This window comes from Pangasianodon hypophthalmus, chromosome 11, assembly GCF_027358585.1.
Source record: "Pangasianodon hypophthalmus isolate fPanHyp1 chromosome 11, fPanHyp1.pri, whole genome shotgun sequence".
NCBI lineage: Eukaryota > Metazoa > Chordata > Actinopteri > Siluriformes > Pangasiidae > Pangasianodon > Pangasianodon hypophthalmus.
In genome coordinates this window covers 7,667,402-7,682,352 of record NC_069720.1, presented here as the reverse complement: position 1 = coordinate 7,682,352, position 14,951 = coordinate 7,667,402, and the positions used below count along the sequence as shown (strand labels likewise).

Below are 14,951 nucleotides of genomic sequence, written 5' to 3'. Positions count from 1 at the left end.
TTGTGTAGTTGCAGTGAGTTGTAGCTTGTGTGGTGATCCACTTTGCTCTGAGGCTGGGCGGTATTATCAGTGATATCGTCGATCTCATGATGCGATTCTCCGATAGTATCGAGGGTTTTCTCTGCTTTTAGAACAAACTATTCCTCATAATTTAATTTCCTTTTCCTCATTATATAATTTAGAAAACTTTGCTGTTAAAAGTAATTATCGAATGGTGTGAAAATGTCAACATTAATATTATCAAAGTATCAAAGTAATATATTTTATTACTCCAAATATATGAGTGATGGGTGTTACCTCAGGAGCCTTAATTAACTTCATTTAAGGAGTCTAAATTTAATTAATTGTATAAGGAGTCTAAAAAAGACACAAGAATTCCAACTATTCTCTCTCTCTCTCTCTCTCTCTCTCTATGTATGTATATGTGTGTATGTATATATATATATATATATATATATATATGTATAGAGAGAGAGAGAGAGAGAGAGAATATATATATATGTATGTATGTATAGAATATATCTGTAATATTTCCGTCTCTTTTTCCTCAAAGGTCTTATAGTAAAGCATCTTTCTTATACCAAAATACTACTTTTGAAACCAAATGTATTTGTGTTAAACATGTTAAACACTTGCATCATGCTCTCGTATCCTTTTTATGATATGACAATATAACACATGATGAATTAGCAGGACCCGGTGGTGAATTTATTACACTGTGAATTACTCCAAATGTGCTTTATATTATCATAGTCTGACACTTAGTGCTGTGAAATCCTGTAAGTACTTTCCCACAAATCAGACTCATGCAGTAGGGCTGGGCAGTGTGACGATGTGATATCGGTATCGCAATACTATATTACAACACAGTACTGTCTTTCTAAAATGAAGATGTTGTTGGTGTTTGTATAACACTGACCCCATGGTTACAGTACTCTTCCTTGATAAATAATGTGTTTAATCCCTGATGTGAGATGGCTGGGTTTTTTAAAATATATATATTATGCTAAATATTGTGTCTCATGAGAACGTGTTAAAGTGTACGACATTTTTGCCAAGCCCTAGCATGCACAGACACTTGCATTGATCTGGCAGCCGTAATGCTTTATTCTCCATCTGCTCTGTGCCTCATTAAAGATGTAGTTATATCTGGCTTCGCCAGAAATAAAAATAGTAACAAGCCTTTAAGAGTCTTTTTTTAGATTCGTGTGGTTTGAAAATAGCCTTGGCATTGAGTGTGTTTGTACGCTGTGTTCGTTATTCCTGATGCTCCCTGAGGTTAATAGCCGTGAGTCTATTACATTAGGGCTGAAACTCACGCCGTCTGCTCGAGATTTAGAGCACAGGACCAATCTGATTAGACTGAGTGATGCCCGCTGCACACAAATGATGTGCGTCACGGTGCATGTGCTAAATCATGAGGTAGCACCTAGTATAACACAAGCGTATAACTGTACGCTGAGTTTAAATTCACTTTTACACGTTCACATATAGGTTAAGACTAGTCTAAAATTAGGCTTGTCCTGATGATCAGTTAAACATCATTTTGTGTTGTACCACAGCGCTGTTGAATTCTTGAATCTGACTGGACAGGAGGTGTTGATTACATTTATAACAGTAGCTCTGACAGTTTATATTAACACACTCATTCAAATACATTATCGTTTCTATAGTAACAGTTCATTCACAGGCACTTGTACGGCCACATAATCTAAGGCTAAGAAACAAGAAACAAATAAACATGCTGAATTGATATCATTGACAAAGTGAAGCATTCTGTAAGGACATGTTAATTTAACATTTACGGAAGGAGTCTCCAGTGTCAGAGTGAAAGTTTTCTGCCGCAGGAAAGTCTTTCGATCAAGAGCTTTCTGGTTTCTCAGTAACAAGCTGCATTTTTCTGGCTTATTAACTTCAAGAGCAAATGAGGTAATGACTGTTTATAGCTGCTGTAATGAAAGTGATAACAGAAACACAACAAATGCAACTATAAAAGGATAAGAAGTACCACATGCCATTCTAAAAAAACGGAAAAAAACTGACAAATTACTGTGGTATAAAAGGAATAAAACACTTCAGGATGTGCTGTTATTAGAAAATGATCAACCTCCGCTTCACATCAGGCTGCATCACACCATCTTGCATTTGATTACTTTCCTTTAACAGCATGTCATGTCGGATTTTATTCCTTACATATTCAACACTCCACATATTTTTGTAATGGACACTTGTGAGTCGTCACTATCTGAGTTCCATGTGTGTAAGCAGGCAGCATTTTAGTGTTCCTGCTCTCAAGATAAAGATTTTCCCATGAAGCACAAGGACAGCTGTGTTATACTGAACAAAATTAAAGGCAGAATCAGAAGCAAATTCAGTTCACCAGATGAGTGTTGCAATATTTTGTAAAACTGAAAGAAGTACCACTCCGGATACCATTACAACATGCAGTGATTTTTTTTTTCAATCTAATGTCATGATATTGTTATGTGCCTTTATAAAAGTCTGAGGAATTTTTGTGATATGAAAATGATAGATGAGAAAAACTGAATTCTCTTTTAGCATATTGCGATATAGGAATGTGGAGACATGAACAACCCTGATGATTATTAAAGTAATTTTATTTTTTTAAATCATTTCAGAAGACCAGGGTTTTGTTTGTTAAATGTGGTTTCTCTCTATCTTTCTTTCTCTTCTCTTTCTCTCTTGAAAGATTTGTTTCATGAAGAGCAAAGGAAGGCTTCCACTTTCAGCATAATCTGTCAGATGCTCCACATAATCTAAGTCTAATAATGAATGCAATAAAACATATAATCATTGATAGGTGCAGTTTCTGTAAAGACAAAAGGAGTCTCCTGTGTCAGTGCTTTGTACAGTTAGAGGTAAAGCATTTGTGGGAACAACTGTTTATAGCTGCTATAACATAAGCGATAATAGGAACTACCTGGACAAAAGCATGTTCTGCAACATGAAACTATAAAAGGATAAAAAGTACCATGTGTCAGTCTTTAATATTTAAAATATTTCTCTCCCTCTTTCTCTCTCTCTTTATTTGCTTCAAGATTTGTTTCAGGAAGAGCAAGGAAGGCAGATCACTCCGTTGTCCCTTCGACTTTCAGTGTAATCTGATTTCTTGGTAAGATTTTATAGCATTTATTTATATTTATTTAGTTGAGCTTGACTTAGGCAGGAGTTTTTCATGTACAGTATTAGGGACAGTATCTTAAAATTATCTTAATAAAAGTGACAGCACCTGATCAGTTCATCACATTTAGACAACTGTAGCATTTACTGCCACTTTACCAAAAATGTATAATTCCTACTATACTGTAATTCATATCGGAAGCAAGTCAGCCTAGACACTTAATCCTCTGTGTGGTTTTGTCATTTATAGATGATGGCAAAAAAATTTTAGACAACAACATGAATCAATGAAATATGACTAAACAGTCACATGATATCCATTATAACCAGTAAAAAGTATTGTCTCGTGAGAACATTTTTCAGCTGTAAGAACAAAGTAGTGCATTTGGGGTAACGTTGAGGAAAGCTTTTCCAAAAAAAAAAAAAAAAACAGAATTAGAGAGCTACATTTAAAAAGATACAGATAAACTATAAACCGGAGTGGTTAAAGTGAATGTGGTTATTGTAGTGTAAATAGAAAAAAAGCTTGAATGGGCAATCGTATATTTACATATGTGGCAAATGCTGTTTAGCAAAATTGTATTTTAAGTCTAAGTATAAATTCAGTCCAGACTCTGAGCCACTGAGGGTCAAGGTTCTTGCTCAAGGACCCAACGGTGGGCTCAACTGGTAGCAGTGAGACTTAAACTCGCAATTTTCAAGTCACAAGCACTTAACTACTGAGCTACTACTGCTGTATTACATATGGAGCCAAATGTTACCACTATCGCTAACCTTATCCATGTTTGACATATATATATGTGTGATCAATGTTTTTTTTATAGCATTTGATATTATTCAGACATACACCTCTTTAGGAATTAATTCAGCTCTGAATTTATACATTCTCTCCTCTCCCTCTCGCCTCATGTTGCCTCTTCGGCTCTGAAACCAAACCCTCTGGCTGCCTCCTGTCTGACCGCCGCTCTGCACGTTTGATGCTAATTAGGTTCCCCGCGAGTCAAAAACTACACTCAATAAACACAGAAATCAAATAAAATTGTCTCCAAATATTAGCTCCTCAATCTCCCTTCCTGTAGTCGTATGAAGCCGGCTTTTGTGGATTGGAAATAGAAACCTCTGTGCTTGCCAAATCAAGCTGTGTATTAGATCTGGAAGGCGACCTGAGTGGGCTTTACTGCCCTTACTGTTAAGATCCAGCGCTGGCGTCCGAACCTGAGGGATCGAGGTCTGGCACTGTGCCCTGGCGCAAGCCTAAAAAACGCTTTACATGTTATTACCAGTGAGCTCTGCCTGACCAGCGCTTAGTACAACTTAAAGAACCTGAAAGGGGTCTAAAGCTCAGGCTCCTCGGGCAGTTTCACACTGCAAATTCAGAGCGTGGATTTTTTTCTTCTACTGACAGGAAACGATACGTTTTGATATAAAACAAGAAATAGCTCTCCCTCATCTTATTTTGCATAATTCTTTGATGTGGTATATATTCATGTTTTTAAACTGTCAGATTACTGTCAGATTCAGTTTCCACTTGCAACAGATATGTATATACAGGGAGACATGTTTGGACTCAAACGCGTCTTTTATGAGAAAATGACTGTGTGAGAAACTAATGGAAATGAATAAACACTTCGGAGGTTCGAGTAGTTGGAGCTGCTTGAGGCACAGTGTTGTAGTAGGTGATCCAAAAGCAGTGTGGTTACACTGAAGTGGAGAAGCTACAATTTTGTGATTTTACATGACCATAAAAAGCCTCTTTAGTAAAATAGTGTTATTAAACTCACTCATTTCAACCAGTTACAAAAGGTACAATTTGGAAAAAAACAAAAATACTTCAAATGTCATCAGTTTGCCATGACATGTTTGGTATCTGGGTGGCACGGGGCAGCGTTGCTGCTGCATAGCTCTAGGGTCCCTGGTTCAATCCTGAGCTCGAGTTACTGTCTGTGTGGAATTTTGCATGTCTCCAATCCACCCATCGGCATGTTTTTGGGAGGTAGGAGGAAACCGGAGAACCCGGAGGAAACCCACATGGCCATGGGGAGAACATGCACAGAAACTCCATACAATGAGTAACCTGAGCTCAGGATCGAACCAGAGATTCTTGAGCGGTGAGGTGGTGTTAAAATCACAGAAGGCTTGTGTCTCTTTACTGTAGAATATTTATTGAAATTATTACATACTGTTCCCTTAGCTGTGATTAAAAATGTCATAAGATATACTGTATATTATGGAAAAGCCCTGCTTCTCCCCCAAATCTTCCTAATTAATAAGATAAACATAAAATGATCTCTTAAAGTTACATCTTAAATCTGTTTTCTAATACCATCCAGGTTTGCAACTAAGAGGATCAACACAGCTTTTGATGTTTTTATTGTAAAGAGCACTCTTTATAATTAATTACGCAGCAAGCAGTTCTTAAAATATTACCATTTCACTTGGCTCAATGTCTTTGTTTCATTCTGATGACTGCTCAGCCTTCGCTTCACTTCCTGACTTGTTTCAGGGCCATCACTCTTTTGACCTTGTGTAGAGTGTGGCTCAGTTCTGATCTAATTGTCATTCACTAATCCTCTTCCTTAGACCAATCCTATTCACTCTGGTAATAGCCTGCACTGAGACCTTTGACCTAAGAGGGTCAGAAGTGCACCAGGTGATGTCACGTCGCATGGCAGGGTTACATTACAGGAGTAATTCACCAAAACATGCAAACGTTGCTAGTTACAGAGGAAGGCTATAGGATATGGTTAGCGTTTTTCATTAGCAAGATGGTGGTGTACCTTCTCTTAATTAACTACAAAAAAATAAAGCAAAGTTTTTGAACTCTACTTCTAGAAACAAAGAATGCACATCAGGTGTGTTTTGCTTTTTTATGTTTTTAATCAATTTATTAAGCCACAGTAAACTTTACTGTTACATATTATATAGTAATTGTACAATGCTATCGTATGTAGTGCAGGCAATTAGCTTGTTTTATTGTAAATAAAAAAGCCTGACAAAGACATATCACTGCTAAAGACCCACTGATTCCACCGTGTTTTCTTACTGACATTCCCCCAACTTGGAAACTTGATTTTAGCCGTCACTGCTCAGATGTCTTTTTCTCTTACATGAGTATCTTTAACCTGTATGTGCTTCTCACACTTTGAGGAAAAAGTGTATGAGTTCATACAGAGAGAGTGTGGCGGTTGGAGGAGGGAGGGTGTGTGTGTGTCTGAGTGTGTGACTGAGTGTGTGTGACTAGAGCCCAGAGCTGCATTTATGACTGTGCTCGCAGTAGGAAGTCTTCAGCTCTATTTACTCAGCCTTAACATGAAAAGGAGGCTTCTCAGTGCGAAGAGGTCCGAATTTCACCTGGAAGGCAACAGTAATCCGGTAATCCAGTAAAATCCAGGGGATACGTTATAATTAGGTTGCCAAGTCAAACGATTTGGTAAAGTCTGAAGTGTTCAGACGGTGTAGGAACATCTCTCTTTAAGATGCCTTTCATTTAATTAAATTCAACTTTATTCTTATGAATATACACATTAATAACTGAAGTAAAATGAAATATTTTAATAAAATAACCTTATTAAAATAAAATAGTAGCATTGTAAGGTTGTTCCACTACTTTATTAGCTCAAGTATACTTAGATGTTAAAATCAGTGCAGACTTCAGTGCAGACTTCAGCAGCAGAACTGATTTCTGCAGTTTTCTTAAAAAAAACAACAATGACGATTGCTAAAGCTGAAGCAACAAAATGCTTAATGTATTTTTTATAATGCGTAAGCTGTTTTAAAATCAGGTTGTACACCTTTAATTGTTAGCAGTCTAGCTAATTAGCACACTAGCTATTTAACAGCTACAGACCATAAAAATTGGTTGAACTAGAGGTTGTCAAACCTTTCACAGCCACAGACCCTTTAAAAAAAAATGAAATTTTTTTTATGAACAAAATCTATTCAGATATTAAGCATATTATTTAAATGTGTACATTAATATTCTGGCAATTTATTGGAGCCACTTTAAATCAATTCAATTTAATCAAATAGGTTAATATCTATAAGAAGTCAACAATAAATATAATAACATGGTTTAATATAAACAGTTTTAAATCGTGGACCACTGGCAATGCTTTATGGACCCCCAAGTGTCCCCAGATACCATTTTGAGAATAACAAATTATGTTGTTCTTGCTGCCAAGGGGCTAGCATTCTTACTAAAAAATGTCTTCTTGTTCTGGTCGTTTGCGTCCCACAGCCATGAGGAGAAACCTAAAAAGTCATGTAAAACCAGTATTAAAGGGGGTAAGCATGACAGACATTGAAAAAAATACATTAGCAGCAGTGATACACTAAGCAATAGCACTGCAGTATTCCTGTAAAAGAAATACTCCAGTGTTTTTCAATCAAATCTGGAGTCAGAGTGTGTGTAGCGTATTTATGATTACCACTAACAGGAAATATGATACATTTTTTCCCCTGTACTGAGAAAAGAATGAAACATCGAATCACATCTGTTGCCTCCAAACTCTCACAACGGAAGTCTGAGAGCAGTTGTTAATAAATGCTTAAATATACAGCAGTATATATCAGATGAGTTGGAGATGAGAGAAAGTCTTACCAAAGCTGTTCTTATGTAGTTTGAAGAAACTTTCCAACACTGGAGCAATGCTGAAAAAAGTCATTCATCCATTTGTGATCAGAAGCACACTGCTACACTTGTATTGCAAAAAAAAAGGTTTTCTGTTCTTTTCTCAGTACAGAAAAACATGTCATGGTAATTGCTAACGTGCTTCAGATGTGTGAGAGAGTTAGGTTGAAAAATGCTGGAGTATTCCTTTAAAGTGCAATGATATGAGCGTTATAGTCCAACTGATATATAAGTTGGCCAATAAATCTGTAAGAAGCATCAGTGGAAGCCGCACAAGTGAAGAACCTCTTTTAAATTCTCTGTAGAAGTTTTATTGGAAAATCGCTTTTCTGAATGTGATGCTATTTTATACATCAAGTAAATATTCTGTAAGTGCTAGGGGGTGCTAATGATACTCAGAAAGGATTTTTTTTGTGTGTGAACACTCTATTCAACTTAAAAGTACTTGGTATCTGCTGCATTTCTCTCCATTTAAGATTATATTTGCTGATTTTTTTTTTTTTTTTTTTTGGTAATGTTGGTCGGTTGGTAATGTTCATATCAACCCTTAATGGACATGCCTTAGTGAGGGTTAAAGTTCTGCTGCTGTTGTGAGTTTAGTAACTTGGCTTTATCAGTATTTCCTTGTCTTATGGCTTAATCCTGACATCTGTTTTAGCTCTTCTAGAGAAGTGACCGAGACAGACAGAGACCAATGGGGGAACATTAGTGGAAATGTAATTGGAAGAGCCAGCATATGGTGCTCTATTCTAAACACACGAAAAGTGACCGGCTCAGGGCAGCGTGACTCTGTTCCGTCATGAGCTCAGCCTCTTCTGTGAGAGAAAAGCTTTTTGTGCTGCACTAATAAAAGGTTTTACAGCAGTTAAACCATGTTGTATTATGCAGAACTAATTAGATATGCAGGTGTTCTTTATTTAATCTTGGAAATTGTGTAAATATTGTGGAATTTCTGAAGGCTGTGAGAAAGTAATTACACTTTTCCCGCCTTTCAGATTAAGCCCAGATGTTTTTAATCTTTTTTGAGCATTGCTTTGTCATTCGCCACTTACAGTGGAAAACACTCACACTACGCCTAATTAGTCAGCGAGGCCTAGCATGAAGCTGCCATACAAGACCGAGAGGGTGCCGTTTAGTTTATAATGAATCAAAGTAAAAGAATGATTTACGACGGAGGACAGACATGTCCTCACCAGCAGAGTCACTCTATTCAGTCATGTCTCACTGATGTCCTGTCATGCCAACGTAACATGCGTTTTGATCAGGATGAAGTGTGGAGTTTTCTTGCCAGATTATTAGGTACAATGATCTTGTCACTAATAAACTTGTGAACCAACAAAGCTCCTGCCTGTTGATTATGTATAAAAGTTTGTCTTATTGTCTGGAGATTTACGAGTTTGTGTCCCCAATGTGCCACAGCCATCCAAGAGAGCAAAATTCACCCTGTTCTTGTGTGGGAAGGACGGTTTTCCCCTGGAGTCTCCTGTTGACTGGAGTGGTGTCAGTTAGCTCTATGTACAGAACTGCAGTGAGCTGTACCAGCTGAACGTAAGTTTGATCCAGAGTCAGGGTGTAAAGTTGGTCCTAACTTATACATTGAGTGTAATTAATGATTTGTAGAGTTTTGTTTAAATAGTTTATGTATAGTATGTGCGTATAATTATGTAGAGTTAACTAGTTTGTAATGTTTATTATTTTAAGTAATTTTAAATAGAACTTACAAACAATATGCCATATTAGTAAAGTAGAAAAAGCCAATAAAATAACTAAAATAAAATAAATGCAACTATATATAATTTTACTATTAGAAAAACCTTTATACACCTTTAAAATTAAATATGCCATATTGTTTGTAAATTCTATTAAAATTATTTTAAATACATTATTTATTTAACAATATAAACTATAGTTAAATTAGTTAAAATAATTTTAATAGAATTTACAAACAATATGGTAGCATTATGTGGTACTATCAAGTAGTACCATCAAGTAGTTTCAAAAACCAGGCACAGTTGCAGTGATACAAAATTACAAACCACTAAGGAATAATAATTTTAAAAAGATAATAAAATACATTTAAAAGGTTTTTTGCATTTTCCATTTTCAAAATCTTGAGTGATTCAAAATAATAGTGATTTTTTAAACAATAAATGAGGGACTTTTCAATTCATGTAAGTAGTATGTAAAGTGATCAAACTTTTTCACCCGTGACATGTTTTGTCTTCACCAGCCAATCAGAAACAAGATAGACTTAGATGAATGAATAAAATCCTGTGCTGCGCACTGTGACACTTTACACTAAAGTGTTGGATTAAACTGTACATCTTTTATATTTCAGTTATTAACAGTAAAATTAACTTGCATGTGTATACAATGGATAATATAGTGAATATAACATTACATTAGATTAATAGTCACATAGTTTAAATAACTTGTGACCTAGCCAATAATTTCAATTTCATGTATGGCATTTTGTGCTAAACTGAGCAAAGAGCTCTCTACACTGGCAGATATGAAAATAACCTATTTGTACTTCTAATATTTCAGCAACGTGGTCACACACACACACACACACACACACACAAAGTCAGACACGGAATAGAAGAAATCATTGTGAACTAAGTTTTATTTATAGTCAGTGCCTTTACATTGCACCTGCTAGTCTGTAGGTATAAGTTTTAAATTCTAACTGAATGTTGAAACTATGTTACTTGCTACAACCATGAAATTTTCAGTAGTTCGGGTTCAGCTAGCTTGTGATATTGGAAAGATGTGATGGCTTCATGTGTCTCAGAGGAAGCACACATCCTCCCAGACTGGTGCTAGTGAGTGAAGTGAGCTGGGAGTAAATGGGGTACTCAGTGTGTGTAGTTTCTGTGCCGTAACTAAACTCTCAAAACTGTTTGCATTTTCTCCTAAATGCCTCTTTCTGAAGCTGTAATCGTGCAGTTAGTTCAGTGTGCCAACTCAGACTGGTGCAGAATTTAGAGTACTCGTCCATTTTTAGAAAAAGCATAGCCACTTCATAGCGATGGTTAACTGTGGTTAATTCAGCATACAGTCGTCAGTGTGCTCAAGCATGCTGCATCCATTTTTCCCCAAAAGCCCACGAGTGTGTTTATGAGCTGAATGTGTATGAGATTACACCTCCCTCATGTAGCTGTGTAAATAAACCACGCTGCAAGATATAAAACCTAATCGACCCCAGAATGCTGATATGCCAAGGAATGGGATGTAATCAGGATGTGTGGCTTTTGATAAGCTCATTGTAGTTGTATTGGATCAGTTTTGTATAAAGAAAGTGCAAATTAAATGATTTGTTTTTTAATGGACATTGTCCTTCCCATGTGGCCCATTTGATATACATGAGTTGGCAGATTTTTTCGTCTTACTCAGATGAATGCAGTGAGGAATGCAGACGTTAGATTCGCTTAGTTACAAGGAGCTTCTCTTACAGCTTTACACTTTATGTATAGTAACTGTGGTCATACATGACACCTCTTTTTTTTTTTTTTTTTCTTTTGAAAGAGACCTTTGTGGCCATTTCAGGGCTTATGAGTGGCGCAGTAGTGAAGCGTTTGCAAATTTGAATCTAGGTGATGACACAGCTATCCATGACCAAAGGTCCAAGACTGTGGGAGGGTTGCTGTTGTTTCTCTCCTGTTAATCAGAGCAACACTAGCCAATCATGAGTGTCTGTGAGCTTGTGAATGGAAGAGGGTAGTTTTGTGCTTTCCTCCGAGTGTGTTCAGCTGCTCTGTAATGATTCTGGAGCAGTTTGAAAAGATGGAGGAATCACATGCTAGACTTCACCCTCACCAGTTGGTATCGGTCATGTGATATGGAAAAATCAGCAACAGGTTTGTAATTAGCAGTGACTAAAAATTGGGGAAGATGGGGTAGAAAAAATAAACAAATAGATAATGTAGCCAAAATACGTGTTGGCTGAAATTACAGTGCACCCGTTAGTTACGGCTAACAGACACATACGAAAGTTGTTATATTTATGTGTCAGGTATGACAAGCTCATGATTTGCATACTAAAATGCCGCCAGTTGCTGCTGCTCCATCTCAGGCAGATCTCAAGGTTTCTTAACCTAGACCTTTAGATGACTAGCAGCCTGGTGGCACATGTTAAAGCTTTTACAGAGAGATACACATTCCCAGACCAGAACACTTGTGAGCTTATTAACAGATTGTGAAGCACATGCTTGTGAGGTTTTTTTTTTCTCTAAATGACAGCATGCGAGGTGTGAATTACGCTTATGGCAGTGGCTGCTTTTCACACAGTGGCAGGAATTCACACACAGCTTGAATAAGTGCACATATTTGCTTGTGATAATATAAACTACTACACATAAAGTACACTGAAAATCAGAATTTTTCAAAGTCCAAAATTTTAATTTGTAGAATTTCTGTACTGTTTTATCCCAGATTTAGACAGTCAGCCAAAGTTTACCTTTTCTCTTTTTCACTGGAGCTAATGAGGCTAATCTGCAAGACTGAGAGAAGAATAACATTGCATAAAATACTTGTCTAAATCATCACAAATGTGTCATTTTTATAAAGATGGTGTTATAAAATAGCAGCATAAGTTTGTTTAAAACTGTGAAAATAAAAAAATAATAATAAATTGGATGTGTATTATTATCCAAATCACTTCTAACAAGCAAGTCTGCCTTCCAACTTTGGGCTACACTTTCTACCTGGTCTCTTGTAATACCAAACTACTGTATGTGCTGAGGAAGAAAGTAATTCATAATCAAATTGAACATTTCCACATTTTGTACTGTTACAGCCTGAAACTGAAATGGACTTAATTGGGTCTTTTATATGTCATCAATCTACACAAAATAGGGTGGTGCAATATAGTTATTTGCAAATTTTAAAAAAATTGTTCCAATGTATTCAAGCTGTATAGAGGAATGACAATAAAAACCCACTTGACTTGAGTTTTTGCCCCATCTCTGTAAAACCCCTAAATTAGTTCTGGTGCAACCAGCTGCCATCAGAAGTCATATAATTAGTCGAGTTCACCTGTGTGTAATAAAAAAGTCATATGATCTCAACATAAATGCACCTTTTCCTGGAAGGCCCTGCAGTTTCTTAGAGAACATGTTTATACAACCAGTATCTTGAAGACCACATAGCTATCAAAACAAGACCAGGACAAAGTAATGGAACCTGGATTTTTTTTTAAATATCCCAAATTTTCAACATCCTGCAGAGCTCCATTAAATCCATTATTACAAAATGGAAAGAATATGGCACAAATTTGACTCCAACCAAATGTCATTGACCAGGTAAGGACAGAATTATTAGTCAGAGAAGCAACCAAGAGGCCAAGGGTAGCGCTTAACATGATGCTAACACCACCATGCTTCATTGTGTGGATGATGTTCTCATGGTATATCAGCAAAATATATTGTTGTTTTCCCCCACTTCAGTATTATGGGGTCTTTTGTGTAAATTCATAATGTATAATCCTAATTAAGCACAATTCAGTTCCAGTTTGTAACACTACAAAATGTGGAAAAGTTCAGAGGGGATTGAATACTTATGCAAGGAATTGTAAATGGGTCAATTTATTATTTTACAACTAGATGAGTTTAGAGCCAAGTGTGTAATGATTTGGGATGCAGTGTGAGATTCTATATTGGAGACTAGAAATTGTTTTATTTGTTCGCTACATTAGCTGGTAGCTCTAGTGAAAAACTACAGAACAAACTTTGGACAGAAAACCTTTCTTGACTGGTTGAGTACATTTGGAGTGAGTATATTTGGAAAATTGTGTAAATTTTGAATAAATGAGAGATAATAATGTCTCTTATATATGGTTTGATCTACAGAGCAGTAATCAAATTATGCATAACTTAAATCCTACATTCACAGTTGTTATCATTTAATCTACTATCCTCTCATTCGCCTTCTGAACTGAGTTTGACTTCTAACTGCTCAATACATACCACAATATTTTACGTTATGCTACAAATCAGCATCTGAATCCATAGCATACTTGTGAATATGCTAATTATCAATCCATTCTATTTCAGCCACACCCCATCATACTTAACCACACTTGGCTGTCCTGTTTAATGGCATCTCATCTGTTGCCCTGGTAACGGAGGAGATGAGAGGGAAGGTGTGAAAATGGTTGAGACAGAAGCCGCTGTTGCTCACTCTAACACACCCAAGATGCGATCGTCTCTCACAGTTCAGTTTCAGACCACCGACTGAAAAAACATTCGTCAGGCGCCAAGTGTTAAAACTTCCAAATATAACCCACTGTTTTCATCTGACATTTTCAATTACATTCAGAGCGCAGTAAATTCCTGCAGCTCCTGCTGACTCTCAGAACAGTAATTACTGTGGAACAATGGAGTGTCTGCAGGACTCAGTGTGTGGGATGTTGCTGGTTTTTTAGTTGAGGTTGAGCGAGTTGAGTGGAAAATGACATATTACATTGTAGGCACTCTTGGCTTGAGCCGCTGATTATGCAAGTATTGCTCATTGTTGGACGAACTTGGCGTCCTCATTGAAGGCTGCTATTGTAAACCGTGGTTCAGTTTTCACACCGCGTAGGAGTTTGAGGAACCATAAACTTTCACGCACAAAGCCGATCTCTACATTTTGCTTTGATAATGAAGTTCAGTTTGTCTTTCTGCTCCCTATTTAATAAGTCTTTTGGAGTTGCTCCATTCACAGGCCTGGCCTGAGCTTAAGCTCTGTGATGTACCTGGCTATTCATTATCACACTGTATGATAATCTACATGCATTCTCCTTGAGGTCCTTGAGATCCTCCTTGATACAGTGGGGCATTCAGAATCAGTGACTTAAGACAAAAGATGGCTTACACCGGGAAAGTTATGCCTATTCAGAATTGGGTTACACACATGCTTAAGTCAATTTTCTGGGGACCATGTTCAGATTATGCAAATTACCTGTGCATAGTTCACACCTCTGCCAGATTTTAAGGCATTTGAGCAGTTTTTTATTTATTTTTTCAAAAATGCCTAGACCACCAATTTGAAATAAATCAGAGATAGAAAATATGGACTGAAGTAGGAAATAGTGTTTACTGACAAATGTAATATGATGTGACATAAAATCAAGACACAGTTTAAAATGAAAAATATGAAATGACAAATATGCTTCATATGACTATGAATAGGAACAGAT

The 14,951-nt window shown here is 36.6% G+C and overlaps 1 protein-coding gene across 7 annotated transcripts in view; it reads left to right on the top strand.

Moving 5' to 3' along the window:
- LOC113536417 (myocyte-specific enhancer factor 2A) overlaps nucleotides 1–14,951 on the top strand; it is a 32,938-nt gene that overhangs the window by 1,825 nt on the left and 16,162 nt on the right. For 2 of the 7 annotated variants that reach the window (XM_026930305.3, XM_026930311.3), the window contains exons 2-3: nucleotides 3,060–3,133; nucleotides 9,191–9,319. The exons of 1 other annotated variant lie outside the window; for it this stretch is intronic. The gene's annotated coding sequence lies outside the window, so the exon portion shown is untranslated. The remainder of the gene's footprint in view (nucleotides 1–3,059; nucleotides 3,134–9,190; nucleotides 9,320–14,951) is intronic. 4 more of the 7 variants (XM_026930306.3, XM_053238178.1, XM_026930309.3 and 1 more) reach the window with 3 other exon arrangements.